At 38.3% G+C, this 13,989-nt stretch overlaps 1 protein-coding gene across 1 annotated transcript in view; it reads right to left on the bottom strand.

Moving 5' to 3' along the window:
• LOC106868927 (uncharacterized) overlaps nt 1-13,989 on the bottom strand; it is a 51,920-nt gene that overhangs the window by 2,482 nt on the left and 35,449 nt on the right. The window contains exons 2-4 of the mRNA XM_052972678.2: nt 8,477-8,599; nt 4,421-4,589; nt 481-705 (exon numbers count right to left, since the gene is read on the bottom strand). The gene's annotated coding sequence lies outside the window, so the exon portion shown is untranslated. The remainder of the gene's footprint in view (nt 1-480; nt 706-4,420; nt 4,590-8,476; nt 8,600-13,989) is intronic.

Below are 13,989 nucleotides of genomic sequence, written 5' to 3'. Positions count from 1 at the left end.
TCAGTAATTTTTAAAAAATCCATCACCAAACTAGTTAATTAACTGCTGTGTACTTTACAAATGCTGTAGAAGGAAACTGTAGAAGTGCTAGATCCAGGAAAACATGAGACGAAGTGGTGAAGCATGATCTTTGGATGTTGAATTTCACAGAGGTGATAAGTGATCAAGACCTTTGGTGATTAGCCATGCTTGAGAAGACATGTCAAGCCATGTGGAATCATAGTGGTGAATAGTAAAAGGCACCCACTACACTCTTGGAGTGGTTGGCGTTAAGAAAGACATCCAACCATAGAAACCAAGCCAAATCAGAGCAGAGCCTGGCACAGCTCTCCAGCTTACCAGCCCGTCAAACTATCTGACCCATGCCAGCTTGGAAAATGGACACTAAATGATGATGATGATGACGACGGTGATGTGTATTTTAGAAATACAAAACCATAACTGATGATCAATGACCAAAATCATTTGCTGTAAACATACCAAGATGTAAAGCCAACAGTCTCCAGCTTTCAGGGTATTCTTGGTCCAATCGTTTCAGGGGCCCAAGTAGGTTTGGTAGAATGGATTCCCATTTAGATTCATCTGGAATACTCCACTTTCTGCTCACCTCTTTTTGCAGTGACTTGTAAGTATTTTTATTGTGGTTATTATTATTTTTCCTACAGCTGTACTCGTTACTAAAATGGTAATTCTTAGACACCAGATCTAGAAACAAAGAAAGGTAAATTATGATCAATTTTTTTGTTTACGTAGCAAAAGGGCTTTTAAAAAAATACTGAAAGGGAAGAAAAGACCACATGGGAAAAAACAGTTTGGGTTCTAAAAGAAAGAAGGACAAAAGTGGATATGTTGGGTAGAAGTGATATGCTGCTCTCACCCACAGAGTAGAAGCCAGTGATAAAATAATTTGTCTTTACCAATCAGTCCAATAGCATTTTTTGTCTAGTTTAGGATGTTTATATGCAGCAAGTTGGCAGAATTGTTAACATGCTGGGTGAAATGCTGAGACTAACTTAGCCTTTCATCATTTCAGGGTCAATAAATTAAGTGCCAGTTGAGCATGGGGTGAGCAATGTAATTGACTTTACTCTTGAGTATGAGTATAGAAAGAAAAAAAGACTGCATTAATCTGCCAAGCCATGTCAAGCCAGAATGACAGAGTAGGCTCATCAAACCAGAGGAGCAGGGGTGTAAGGACAGGACTGGGAGATGAGATCTAGGCATAGTGAATGAAGGAGGAAATGCAAGAAAGAGATGTAAATTGGTTTGTTAGGGTAGGGTGAAAAAAAAGTTTTCTTGTGTGTGGGTGGAACACCCAGGTCAGCGGCTAGCAGATGGCAATAATAGAGTGAGACAAGGTATGTGGGTTACACATGTGAAAAACAAAATCGGGATTTAGAAAAGAGCACTTATAAAACTAGTTCTTAAACATTGAACAGCTATAGGAATCCACCAGAATAGAACAGTTATCAAAGGGGTTCCATAGCTAAAAATGGTTAAACACCACTTTAAAAGCAAGGCTACAAATACTAGCTTATATAAAATTAATCTATATTGATTATATAAAATTTATCAATTCATAATCTCTATGGCATGTGTTACCTAATGTCACGTTATATCCAACAGCTATCTTAGTTTTGTAATAATTGTTGTTGTTGGCACTCTGTCACTTACGACGTCGAGCGTTCCAGTTGATCCGATCAACGGAACAGCCTGCTCGTGAAATTAACGTGCAAGTGGCTGAGCACTCCACAGACACGTGTACCCTTAACGTAGTTCTCGGGGATATTCAGCGTGACACAGAGTGTGACAAGGCTGACCCTTTGAATTACAGGCACAACAGAAACAGGAAGTAAGAGTGAGAGAAAGTTGTGGTGAAAGAGTACAGCAGGGTTTGCCACCATCCCCTGCCGGAGCCTCGTTGAGCTTATAGGTGTTTTCACTCAATAAATACTCACAACGCCCGGTCTGGGAATCGAAACCGCAAGTCTGCTGCCCTAACCACTGGGCCATTGCGCCTCCACTTTGTAATAATTACTAAATAATTAATAAGATGAGTTTGACAATTGTCATGGGGCATAAAGGAAAAGCAAAGTTGAACTTTGCAGGATTTGGAATCAGAATATAAAGGGGCATACCTGGTGTTCTATCAATTCTCTCGTTTGCTACTATGACAATGCTAAGAGCAGAGTAACAACAGCTGTCACACTCAGAGCAAGCAAGTTCACCCTGCCCACTTTCATTGCTGTCACCACCAGAATCTCAAAGCATACAGATAGTGACTGAACAGTGGAGAGTGTGCACCCTGGGTGGGCTATTGAGCTGCACCACTGCATGCAATTAACTTGTGTATGTAGGTCATTGTCTATGCTAGGTGGAAGCATGGCATATTGAGAACAATAGGTCTGTGAGTAATATCTAGTCATTCAGCCAACCACCTGCATGTTATATATGTCTACGTGATCAAAAGCCGATATGGAACTCTACAATAAAAACAGATAAGACAGTGTTGATAGAACAACAAGTCCAGACTGTTAGTGAACCCCATACAAATTAATTACCGTATACTGAAATGTCCAGTATTTTATTTTATTATTTCTTTTTGTCATTAATTAATTTGGGAGAAACAAAATGTAATGTGGCTGTGTGGTAAGAAGTTTGCTTCCCAACCACATGATTCTGGGTTCAGCACTACTGCATGGCACCTTGGGCAAGAGTCTTCTACTATAGCTCCCAACTGACCAAAGCCTTGTGAATGGATTTAGTAGATGGAAACTGAAAGAAACTTATAAAAAATTGCTAATGGTACATTGGTAGTTATATGGAGAAATTACATCATCTTTGTATCTCCTTCCTCTGCATACACATCATTTTATGTTCCTAGTATGTTTCTTAAAACTAACGCAGTCATTAAATAATGTAATTAAATCAGGTGTGAGATGTGTATGCAGAGGAAGGAGATACAAAGATGATGTAATTTCTCCATATAACTACCAATGTACCATTAGCAATTTTTTATAAGTTTGTGTTAACAGACTTTGATAACTTGGCACATTTTCAGTATTTTATTAGTAACAATTTTTGTACCTGGTGGACTTAGGCTCATCTGGTTCCCTAGTCTATGGCACTTGGTCTCCCATCAGCAATATGGCTTAGTGGTCAGGGTGTTGGGCTCACAATTGTAAGCTCATGAGTTCAATTCCCAGCAGCATGTTGCATTGTATCCTTGAGCAAGACACTTTATTTCACATTGCTCCATTCCACTCAGCTGGCAAAAATGAGTAGTACCCATATTCCAAAAGGCCAGCCTTGTTACATTCTGAGTTATGCTAACCTACCGGAGAACCATGTTAATCATCATCATCATCATCATCATCATCGTTTAACGTCCGCTTTCCATGCTAGCATGGGTTGGACGATTTGACTGAGGACTGGTGAAACCGGGTGGCAACACCAGGCTCCAGTCTGATTTGGCAGAGTTTCTACAGCTGGATGCCCTTCCTAACGCCAACCACTCAGAGAGTGTAGTGGGTGCTTTTACGTGTCACCCGCACGAAAACGGCCACGCTCGAAATGGTGTCTTTTATGTGCCACCCGCACAAGCCAGTCCAGGGGCACTGGCAACGATCTCGCTCTAAAATCCTACAGGAGCCAGTCAGGCGGTACTGGCAACGGCCAGAAGGGTATACATATCTGAGATGTGTGGACATTAGATGCAGGGCAAATTTTGGATACATTTAAAAATATTAAAAAATGCTTCGTATACAACAGAAATCATAGTAAGTCTACGAGCTACAAATTCAAAACACAAATAGCTGGAACAAATTCCACAAGGTATTTTATCCATTACTCTAAAGATGACCTTAACAGAACTTGAACTCACAGTGCAGAGAACCAGAACAAATGTCATAGAATATTTTGTCCTGTACTCTAACACTCTTGCTAGTTTGCTGTGTATAATTGCCAACCAAGATGTCATGGTACATCTCCAACAATAACATATATGAGTCACAGTTGTTCAGCTAACCTCAACAATAACAATTAGTACAACTGTATAGCCACAAGGGCAAAAATAGGCAAACAGGGTTAAGTCCAACTGCATGGCACCTTGGGTAAGTGTCTTCTACTATAGCCTCAGGCTGATCAAAGCCTTGTGAGTGGATTTGGATTTGGTAGACGGAAACTGAAAGAAGCCTGTCGTATGTGTGTGTTCCCACTGTTTGACAACCAGTACCAGTGTGTTTACATTCCTGTAACTTTGCAGTTTGGTGAAAGAGACTGATAAAATAAGTATCAGGTTTTAAAAAAATTAAGTATTGGGGTTGATACATTTGACTAAAAATTCTTCAAGGTGGTGCCCCAGTATGGCCAGAGTCAAAAGACTGAAACATGTAAATGAAAAGTTCGTAGATAAACTTACCTTCTTGGGACCGTTTCACTTTCTCAGCTAAGTCAGGTAGGTTGATGCTGGAACTGAGTAAAGCTTCAGTTAGTCTCAACTGCCAGTGCTCACTCAATGCAAGATGACAAAGTAAACTATTCACAGCAGCCTTGTTCCCTTTAATTTCATATTCCAATTCAATTTGGTCCTATGAAAAAACAGGAATTCATTTACCTATTTTAAAACAACTAAACACTACATACAGATGGATGAGAGAGGTTACATGTGGTATGCATGGTCCATACAAACATCTAGGCGAGATGTACCTACATTTATAGCAGTGACATCAAAGATCTTCATTCACGAAATACCAAAACACAAAAGAGGTTGCATTAGTATCAATGACAAAATCCAAGGCCTCTGCCAGGGATGTAGCCAGCCCACTTATGCATACCTTTCCTCCGTTGGACACTAAACTCCACTTGCAAAGACCTGTTGAGGCAAGTGAAATTGAAATTGAACTAAATTCGACGACTGGCCCCTATGCCAATGTCTCCTCCATTGGACACTAAACTCTGCTTGCAAAGACCTGTTAGAGCAAGCAAAAGTGAAATCATGATGGCACCACCGTTTGAGCATGATCGTTACCGGTGTCACCTTCCTGGCACTTGTGCCGCAGCTTCGTGTTCCTGGCCCATGCAAGCATGGAAAAGTGAACATTAAACAATGATAATAAAATACATATATATATATATATATATATATATGTAATGGAGGTGCAATTGGCCAGTGGTTAGGGCAGCGGACTCGCGGTCATAGGATCACGGTTTCGATTCCCAGACCGGGCGTTGTGAGTGTTTATTGAGCGAAAACACCTAAAGCTCCAGCAGGGGATGGTGTCGAACCCTGCTGTATTCTTCCACCACAACTTTCTCTCACTCTTACTTCCTGTTTCTGTTGTGCTTGTAATTCAAAGGGTCAGCCTTGTCACACTGTGTCACGCTGAATATCTCCGAGAACTACGTTAAGGGTACACGTGTCTGTGGAGTGCTCAGCCACTTGCATGTTAATTTCACAAGCAGGCTGTTCCGTTGATCGGATCAACTGGAACCCTCGACAACGTAAGCGACGGAGTGCCAACAATAATATATATGTATGTGTTTGTTAGGGAAAGAGAAGAGACATATTTATATAATGAGGAACAACTAAATAACTTTTTGATGCCCATTTTTATTCATTAAAATCTTGACTTCTCCGCTTTATATTATTATTTCATAAATGCACAACATATTAGAAAGCAGGAAAAAAAAACATTATTATTATTATTACTACTACAATATTTACTTTATTTGCCCATTTTTCTCATTCAGTTTCTCTGTTATTGTAAAGCTGAATATAGCTGTTGCCAGCTCTATTGTATTTACCTTGCAATGTAATATGGTGAAGTGGTTTGGTTGTTTAAGTTAGTTGGAGCAGGGGAGATATTGCCACATCAATATAATGGACCTGGGCAGAATTCATACACAATTTTGCAGTAACAAAGAAATTAATACAGTAAAAAATGGCAGGTAGGATGTGAAATGAAATATGAACTGCAGTTTTCAACAATGAATGCAAAAAAAAATACACACACACACACATATATATATATGTACCCACAAACGTATGCAAATGTACACATGCACACAAACATAAATCTTCACACACACACAGATACATATACATGCATACACAATCACATGCACATTTATACACACAAACATACAAGCCTCCACTCACATATACATACACTCAATGATTTTTGAGGTACATGCCAGTGATAATACTTTGCCTCTTCATTTAAAAATAATAACTATTAACGATTTAATGTTTTTATGCATTGCATTGACACTAAACTCCTGATTTTATCACTCAGTGAAGGAGAGAAGGGCAGTAGCCATGCAGCCACCACTGCCCACCTGTCAAATCACCCAATTCTTTTGGTTTTTCTAAGGACTAATGGGAATAAGGAATCTTAAGATCTGGCCTGAATGCTTGCAACATAGAGAACTTGTCCAAGGGTCCTCAAGCACCAGGTGATTGTGTCAAGGGATTCTTTAGCGTTTAGATTATTCTGTCAATGTAATGCTTATTTTCTTCTATTTGTTCCAGTCATTAGACTGCAGCCATGCTGGGGCACTGATATTCAAAGAATATTAGTCAAATGAATTGACCCCAGTACTTCTTGTTTTAAAAATTTTTTTTTAAGCCTGGTACTTTGGTTGGATCAAGTCTATATAGTAGAAGACAGTTACCCAAGGTGCCACCATGTGGTTGGGAAGCAAACTTGGTCTCTTTTGCTGAACTGCTAAGTTAAGGTGATGTAACCACACCAATACCAGTTGTCAAGCAATGATGGGAGACAAACACAGACAAAGACACATACACACACGGCAGGTTTCTTTTAGTTTCCATCTACCAAATCCACTCACAAAGATTTGGTTAGCCAGAGGCTAGATGACACTCGTCCAAAGTCTCACACAGTGGCACCGAACCCAGAACCATGTGGTTCAAAAGCAAACTTTTTACCATACAGCCTTGCCTATGTCTGTTCACGTGCTTCGAATTAATTATGCATTATCTCATAGTTTCAAGATTTCAATGATGTGATTGTTTTATTTTTAGAATGATATTGTAGGGTAGGTGTAGAGAGGCCAAATCAGGCCAATTTGAACATAAAACTGAATATTTTGGTCAGATATGCAAGATTTATTGTGGCGAGCTGGCAGAATTGTTAGCACACCAAGTGAAATACTTAGCAAAATCTCATCTGTCCATACAATTTGAGTTGAGTTCAAATTCCACCAAGGTCAACTTTGCTTTCATCATTTTGTGGTTAATAAAATAAATACCAGTTGAGTACTTATGTTGATGTAAATGACTTAACTACTCTTGGATAAGAGTATAAAGAGTGTACCCCTGTGTCAAGCCATGTTGAGCCAGAGTAGCAAAGTAGGCTCACCAAACCAGTACGATCTCAATCTCAATACATGGTCTTCACATCAGACCATGATTGAGAGAGAACATACTGAGGCCTTCATCCTGCAGTAGATCAGACATAGGCAATCCAATCCAATGTTAAAGGGTTAAACTAGGAATCAGATTGTCAACCACCCGACCTGTAACCAAAATATTAGAGCCATCATAACCTCCAGGACTCAGAAGGTCCAGAGCTTCACTCAGTTTCCATGGCATGTAAGTGACTGAATGACATATAAATGACTCCACACTGAATGGGAAGATGGGATATGAAGGACACTGCCAGTATGACAGTGACATTTATAACTATCACATGATGGCAAGGCAAGGAGACAATAACACAAACATGATAGTCTCTCATAGTCCAAGAAAGACAGTTCTGCAATTTCTTGCTGCACATCATGGCTAGTGCAGCCTGACTGGCTTCAGTGCCGGTGGCACGTAAAATGCACCGTCTAAATGTGGTCAAAGCCAATGCCTGGCTCCCGTGCCAGTGGCATGTGAAAAGCACTATCCGAACATGGTCAATACCAGTGCTCCCTGACTGGCTCCTGTGTCGGTGGCACGTAAAAAGCACCCGCTACACTCTTGGAGTGATTGGCATTGGGCATCCAGCTGTAGAATCATTGCCAGATCAGATTGGAGCTTGGGGCAGCCCACTGGCTTGCCAGACCTTAGTCAAACCGTCCAACTCATGCCTGCATATCAGTTCACTCGCTCCATCAAATAAATGTTGCCTGAACATCAAATCAAAGGTGCCATGCAGTGGGTCTCACCCCAAGAGTACATGGTTAGGAAGAAAGCTTCTCGACCACATAGCTACGCCTTTTTATCTAGATACAAAAAAAAAAAAAAAGGAAAGATAGTCATGGCTAGACTGCCTTTGATCATCTGTTAATACATGAAGCTACTGAATTACCTTCATATCAAATAGTGTCTAAATGACTGCAGAAACCCTTTTGGATTGACAACGGTTTCATTAACAAATCCCATACAAGATTATGAAACAGAAACAAAAAAAAAAACCCAGAAAAAATGGGGTAACAACAACAAATAAAAGGGATAAATGTACCAAACTTTAATATCGGTTGATATACAACTCTCCAGTTCCTGTATAAGGACCACTGCAAGTACACACTCCTGTAGTTCTGCTGTCACTTCTTTCAGAAAGTCTCTGGTTTCTTTAGTAAGTGTCTCAGGCTGGAAGATAAACAACATTGTAAGGATAACAATATACATAGGCAATACTGAAAACATGTAATCACAGTATAAACATAACACCACCAACAATAAACAACACAACAGGTTGTAAACAATACAATGAGCAATAAACAAACACAATGGACTGTTAACAACATAATGAACAGTAAACAATGCAATGAACAATAAACCCATCCCAATCACATTGCAAACAATGAAATGAACCCACTTTTTAGGCCTGGTACTTATCCTATCAGTCTCTTTTGCTGAACCACTAAGTTACAGGGACACAAACACACCAATACGAGTTGTCAAGCAGTGACGGGGTTCAAACAAATGTATGTGTGTGTGTGTGTGTGTGTGTGTGTGTGTGTGTGTGTGTGAGAGAGAGAGAGGGGGGCTTCTTTCAGTTTCTGCCTACCAAATCCGCTCACAAGGCTTTGGTTAGCTCAAGTCTATAGTAGAAGACAGTTAACCCAAGGTGCCCCCATGTGGTTGGGAAGCAAACTTCTTACCACACAGCCTTGCTTGTGCCTCACGTTATATACACACACATACATCTTACTTGGCAATATTCTATCACAGTACAGTGTTGCATAGCATACAATATAATGTCATGCAGCACAGCCTAGTATAACTTAGTGTAACATGGTATAGTACCATGAAGTGTAGTATTGTATTGCATAGTACAGTGACTTAAAGTCTGGTCACTATTTAGTATATAATTTAATTACTGTAGGTTTACTATAAATACCAATACAGTTGTACATAGATTTACTCTTTCTTGTGGTAGTTTAATTCTAAAGTTAATGTGTATTCCTGCCTATATTTAGATGAATGAATGTGCTTATTAAGCTTTCATTATAATACTATGGAAGACTGTAGGGAATAAAATGTATGACTTAAAGGTTTGGTTGCTGTTTAGTTATATATTTAGGAGTTGGTTATTGATTTACTTATTGAATTTATTTACAGATACTGTTGTACATAGAGTAAATGTGTTTGAATGTTGTGGTTCCTTTCATATGTTTGTTCCCAAACAACACTTATTTTAGTGCTGTTGACACCACTGGATTGAATGGCACAGCCCAGGTGTCAAAACCATAATGATATCCTTGGGGCAGCTGATGATGGAGGTATGTTGGATTGTTGGTATGGTTGTTTTTTTGCATATGTGGAATAGTGTTATAACACATCCTTTTGATATATATATATGATATATATAAGATCCAAGGACCAAGGTGTAGAAAAAAAGTATATAAACAACTTTCGGAGACCATAGTGGCTTATTGAGGTGGAAGGTTGTGGATTTTTTTCATATGAAAGTATGATAAACTGAAAAAAGTTCTCTTTATATTTCATGGTGGATTCTGATCAAATCTTCCATGTGTTAACATGTACCTCCTCGTGACAATGTAAACTTACATTTAATCAAGATACCTTTGGCCTGACAAGTAGCCTACAGTATACACCTCACCAAACAAACACACATGACCAAAAACAATACCTCCGCCTTTGCAAAGGCGGAGGTAATAAAGTGCATAATATATAATTTTATCATAATGGCTGTGTGGTAAGAAGTTTGCTTCCTAGCTACATGGTTTTGGGTTCAACCTTCTGCTATAGCCCTAGAATACAAAAGCCTTGTGAATGGATTTGGTAGACAGAAACCCGTCATATATAAATATATATATGTATGTATACATATGAGTGTGCCTGTGTGCCCCACCACTATTTGACCAGTGTTGGTTTGTTTATGTTCCTGTAACTTGGTAAAAGAGACCAATAGAATAAGTATCAGGCTTTAAAAATAAGCCCAGAAGTCATTTCATTTGACTAAAAATTCTTCAAGATGAGGCTCCAGCATGGCAACAGTCTAATGACTGAAACAAGTAAAAGATTGCACATATAATGCAAAAACACCATGCAGATTGCAACTGTCAATGAAACGGAAACCTAGTTTTAAAATTTATTCTTTCAGCGAGTCCCAGTACCAAATAATCCATGGCCCACGGTTGGGACCTGTCATAGCATTATACAGTGTAACATAGAGCAATGCTCCGCAACCGCTTTTTCACTTGCGGTACACTTATATTCTTTTCAAAATTCGGTGGCACGCTTGAACTAAAAGTATAGGGGAAAAAAATTATATTCAGGTTACACTGCGGCACACCAGTTGAAGAGAACCGGCATAGAGGCAGTAGTATACTATGATAAAGCATTTTAATAGTACTGTACAATTAGTATGTAATAGTATAGTGTAATGTACAAATGTACTATTTATATAATACAACACACATTTGCAAGAAGATCACATACTTAAATAATCTCTTGAACCAGAATTAATAAGATAAAATCAATATAAGCTGATAGACAACTAAATATGAATACATAAATATATTAATATATATATATATCTTAATATGCATACATATATATATATATATATATAAGAAAACCAAAAAATACTAAGTCTACATGTGTTTGTGAAGTCTACATGTGTTTGTGTGTGTGTGTGTGTGTGTGTATACATATATATGTATTGGTGATTATCAAGTAACTGCTAATCCAACTAAGAGGACAAATAATTCCTTTGAGAGTTTACATAATCTGTTTTATATAAGACAAACATTCACCGTGTGTGTGTGTGAATATCAATCAGCTAAATTATTCCGTTCTTAGAATCACTAAGGGAGCCTCTAAGCAATTGTCAGGTTCACTAGAAATACCTATATATATAAATTTTTCTCATCTTTGCTCCACACTTCACCAGTACAGCCTGCAGTATTTATTATGCACGTTTTATTATTATTATTATTATTATTATTATTATTATTATTATCTTCATCATTATTAACATTATTATTCAGGCTGCAAGCTGACAGAATTGTCAGCACACCAGACAAAATGCTTAATGGCATTTTGTCCATCTCTATATTCTGAGTTCAAATTCTGCGATGGTTGACTTTGCCTTTCATCCATTTGGAGTCGATGAAATAAGTACCAGTTGAGCACTGGGGTCAATGCAATCAACTGTCCCTCTCCCCAGAAATTTCAGGCTTTGTGTCTATAACAGAAATTATTATTATTATTATTATTATTATTATTATTATTATTATTGAGTGAGAGAGCAATGCATGCCACCAAAGTGACACTGGGGCAAAATATACAAATCCCATTATACCCATCATGACTACCCGTCTGATAAGGGTACACCAGGCACATGCACCACAACCATATGTGCACGACATAGTGATCTCATATCAAGATAAACAGTGCATGACCTTGCAGGTGGGGCCCAGTTAGAATTATCTTCAGGTCAAGTAGCCCATCCCGCTCAAAAGGTCCCTGAATAAGGGTTGTTTAAGGATGTTGAGCAAAACACCCATGTTTTCAAAGGTGAATTATTCAAACCCCAAAGAATTCCTCTCAACACATGGCTATGATACTTCCCCCACTACTTCTGCTCGTGATCAGAGATGCACATATCGTCAGCCACCAAGGGACATGCTCAACTGGTTAAGGTCAAACAACTGAGAAGTAAATCTGCGGTATTAAGCAAAATATTTGCTGTAGCCCATCTTTTATACCAAGACAAAACAATGTACATGATAACACTTCCAATCAATTAAGATCAGTGCTCCAGCATGGCCGCAATCAAATGACTGAAGCAAGTAAAAGAGTATACACAGCAATCCCTGCTGCTAACTGGAAGCTATAAAACAATTTTTTCAGCTTATCACGCTTTGATATACTCTTTTACTTGTTTCAGTCATTTGACTGCGGCCATGCTGGAGCACCACCTTTAGTCGAGAAAATCGACCCCAGGACTTATTCTGTGTAAGCCTAGTACTTATTCTATCGGTCGCTTTTTGCCGAACCGCTAAGCTACGGGGACGTAAACACACCAGCATCGGTTGTCAAGCGATGGTGAGGACACACACATACAGACACAGACACACACACACACACATATATATATATATATATATATACACACACATATGATGGGCTTCTTTCAGTTTCTGTCTACAAATCCACTCACAAGGCTTTGGTCGGCTCGAGGCTATAGTAGAAGACACTTGCCCAGGTTGCCATGCAGTGGGACTGAACCCGGAACCATGTGGTTGGTAAGCAAGCTACTTACCACACAGGCGGGAAAAATTTACAATCTTAGACGTCAATAAACCACTATTGTTCCTGAAAGTTGTTTTTTATATCTTCTACGGACTGCTTGAAGCTTACTATCTTCCTACATCTTGATCCTTGGATCTTACTTTTACATATGTGTGTGTGTGTGTGTGTAAAATAAAACAACAAAAAACCAAAAGTAAAAGCCCATGGTTATGTCACTCACATGTTTGTTCATGATGATTGATAGTATTGTTGCTATTGTTGTTCAATGTTAGTTGGTTAGTTTTTGAGGTGAAGAGGAAGAAGAAGACGAGTTGTAGGGAGTTAAGTGATGAAGATAGACCCACAAAAGGTTAGGGCAAAAAAGTTCAGGCCAGCAACAGCAATGAGAAAGGTTGCTGTTGTTATTGTCGGAAACAATAGCATCAACAATGGTAGCTGCAACAGTAATGTAAAACTGTTAATGAGGAATGCTTCAGAGAAATTAGCAAATAAATAAATAAATAATAAATAGATTAATTAGGTAAATAAAAAAAATTAATACGCAGTCAGTGTGAAGGAAAAGTTGAGAAGGGTGAGGTGTGGAGAAGAGGTTTTGAAATCACACAAGTAAAAGTGCTGAACAGGTGAAAGATCAGTGAGTGAATGCAGATGCAGCTTTGTGTGTGACTAGAGGTTCAGTGCCATCAGGTGGCACCCTGGGTGAGTGCCTTCTATTATAGCTCCAGGCTGAACAATGGCTTGTGAGTAAAATTGGTAGGTGAAAACTATGTGGGAGCCTGTTGTATAATCAGGAATCTTGCAAAATGAATTGATAATCACGTATATATATATATATATATATAATAAAGTAAAGTTGTGGAATACCGTACGAGTGGAAATATATATGAAAGAAGGTTTGAAAATGCACTTATTTTTTAAAATTATTTATTTACTTAACCGGTTTCACTTTTTTAGAAAAAGATTATCAAAAGTCTTTGAGAATAATAAAAAATGTTAAAAAACAGTTGGAGTATTAAAATGCATATATACATTCTTTGATGATAAAATATATTTAAAGTATAAAGCTTTGTATGAACTTTGTAGTGTTACATACTGATTGTCACACATTCTGATATTAAGGTGAAATTGTTAAAAACAGTGTTAAAAACAGTGTATGAAAATACACATATGGAAAAATACATATACATATTCTTATACATATTCTTTGACAATCGAATAAAATTGAGGAGGAACTGACCTGGCCTTTTTCTCTT

This window comes from Octopus bimaculoides, chromosome 14, assembly GCF_046866305.1.
Source record: "Octopus bimaculoides isolate indiv1 chromosome 14, ASM4686630v1, whole genome shotgun sequence".
Taxonomy (NCBI): domain Eukaryota; kingdom Metazoa; phylum Mollusca; class Cephalopoda; order Octopoda; family Octopodidae; genus Octopus; species Octopus bimaculoides.
This window is presented reverse-complemented; position numbering and strand designations above follow the sequence as displayed.